We start from the raw sequence: 2,987 nt of genomic DNA on the forward strand, positions 1-2,987 counted from the left end.
TTTTTTTATCCTACATTCAGCTGGTTATGCCACCAGGGGGTAATGGACCTTTTTAAAATTTACATGTAACTTGTTTCTTTCCACAAAGAATTTCAGAAAATATACAAAAAAAAAAATATGTACAATGGAACATGGAAGTATGAAATCAAGAAATTGCAAAGAAAAAGATCATAATAATTTCTGAGAATGTACTCTCCATAAGGATTTTGTACAGTATCTCATTAAAACTCTAGCAAGTTACTATTCCCATATTGGTGAGAAAGCTGGCTCATTAAGGTTAATAAACATTCCCAAGGCCACGCATCCTGCAGCAGGCCATGGGGAGTAGAGCCTATGTTATCAGTGTTGGTTTTGTAAGATGCTGATGAGTCGACTAACAGATGTAACCATTACTCAGTCTATTAACATACCACTTTGACCATCTGCAATATGAAGCTAACAAGCACATCAGTCCCTAGGTTTTGAGAACCTTGTAGTCTTCCTAAGAAGCTCTGGTGGTGCAGTGTTAAGTGTTCAGCTGCTAATACAAAGTTTGGCAGCTGGAATCTGCCTAGTGGCTCTGAGGAAGAAAAACCTGATCTGCTCCCACAAAGATTACAGCATAGAAAGCCCTATGAAGTAGTTCCACTCTGTCACATGAGGTTGTTATGATATGTTGTTATCAGTGGGCACTTGTAACTACCCTTAATCACTTTCTCTAAGTTATGACACTGGCTGACATAGTTGCAGTAAATAAGATTCAGGAACACTGAGCTTCTTTGCCAGCCAATTAAAAATAAAAAAAAAGCAAAGCTTAATTCTCATGATTAGAATATTGGAATTTTTTTTCCATTAATGTTCTTAACAAAAGTTTCATATTTGACTTTAGGTAGGGAATACCATGCACTGTGGAGATCTTAAAAGGCTTTTTTTTTTTTTAATCATAAATACAGTGGAAGATTTTTTGTAGCAGTTTTTTTATAAAAATCTAGATTAAAATATGAATAGAGTTTATTAGGGCTGAACTAACATCACTTAAACTCTGTTGCCTTTTGATTATGTTCAAAAGTCCATTTAAGTTATTCCACTTTTCATGTTCTCAAATGCCCCACCTGTAGTTCAATGTCTATTCTCAGCCCCACATATCCCACAGGAAAGATGTGTTCGAACTGAAACAGTCTTGCTCGTTAACTTATTTCTTATCAGTGTCCCTTTACTAAAAAGAAGGTGTCAAAAGAGCAATGTCTTTGCTCTTGATCTTTTAGGTCTCCAATTTTAGCTGAAATAGAGACTGATAAAAATGGAATAAATGCTCAGTAAATATTTCACTGAATGAAAAAGCAAATAAACTAATGTGTGGGCAATGTGTGGGTGCATCTGCCTCCTGGATCTCAGAGCCACGACAGGATGCTCTGCTCCTTGAGCTTAGGAATTCTACTACATGCTTATTTTTCTGTATGCACAAGACTTAGTACCCAGAACTTTGACTTACTGATTATGCACCTAGCTGTTTCCTTAATTACATCAGTGAGGATCAGATTTTTGCATGCAGGACCAGCAGAAATCTCAGGAATTCCCCATATGCAGTATAGGAGAGAAAAGGAAGGAGGATTTGGGCAAGATAGTAAGAACTAATGCCAGGATAATTTTTATCCAAACCACATTCAGTATCAGACACTGCAACTCTATCAGTCCCCAAGTAAGAAACTTCCCACTCAACCTCATAACCTGTCCTTTGGGGGTGAGTTATAAGATAAGACAAAAATCACATTGCTGAGTTCTTGGAAGATGGCAGCATGAGCAGTTCCATATTCCCATTATACCACAGGATCACCAAGAAAAATAACCACAAATGTATAGACTCACCTTAGTAACAATTCCAAAGAGCAGTTGAAGGGCTGCAACAACTGAGTTACATGATGAAGCAAGAAAAAGGTGACTTTTAAACAGTGAGGAAGCCTTGGTTTTCTACTGCCTGTGTACCTCCAACTCCCCAGCTTGGCAGCTTGGATATCTTAAGAGGGTGGTGTCAAACCACAATCGGTAAGGGGGCATGATCAGTGGCTCTGTAATGAGCAGAACAGACTTTACAAGTGGTTTATTGTGTCTGTTCTGATAGGTCTGGAGACTACCTGAAGGACTGAAGTGGAGTGTTATTCTTGGTTTAGCCTGCCATGAGGCTCACAAAAAGAGCTCTGGTGGTGCTGTGGTCGAGGCATTGGGTTGTTAACCAAAAGACGAGCATTGAACCAACCAGCTGCTCCACAATGGGGGAAAGATGAGGCAGTCTCCTTCCATAAAGAATTACAGCCCTGGAAATTCTATAGAGGTTGCTAGGAGTTGGAATCAACTTGATGTCAGTGGTTTTTTTTTTTTTGCAAGGAAGGGGGAACTCACACAGGTAAGAGAGGAGTGGCAGTGAATCCCTCCGGAGGCTATTACCATCTGTAGACAACTGGGATATAACAATGTCATGAAAAAAACAAACCCATTGCCATCAAGTTGATTCCAACTTGTAGCTAAAAGAAAGAACATTTGAAGAAGTAATTCATAGTAACCTATAGGACAGAGTAGAACTACCCTATAAGGTTTCCAAGGCTATTCTTTATGGAAGCAGATTACCCCATCTTCCTCCCATATAGCAGCTGGTGGGTTTGAATTATGAACCTTTTGGTTAGCAGCCAAATGTTTTAACCACTGGGCCATCAGAGCTCCTAACAATGTGATTGGGACATATAATTAATCCCTAAGGGCTGAAGAAGAAGCCAGAGTGATAGTTTCTTTTGGGAATTAGAGTTTTCAAAAGCATCAAATATATAGGGGGAATTGACAAAGACACACACATTCTTAGGGAAAAATACATACCCAGAAAATATGTAAGAAGACCTTACTTTCATCACAGGCTGATCCCTAAGAATACTGCAAGCCAGCTTGAGTGTTGAAGAAAAGCCCTTACAGACACAATTTGCAAATTGGTGTTTAGTTTCATTTTATTTTTTCTGTAGTTT

This window comes from Orycteropus afer, unplaced genomic scaffold (assembly GCF_000298275.1).
Source record: "Orycteropus afer afer isolate SDZICR_OR568_19922 unplaced genomic scaffold, OryAfe1.0 scaffold00077, whole genome shotgun sequence".
In the NCBI taxonomy this organism is placed as follows: Eukaryota; Metazoa; Chordata; class Mammalia; order Tubulidentata; family Orycteropodidae; genus Orycteropus; species Orycteropus afer.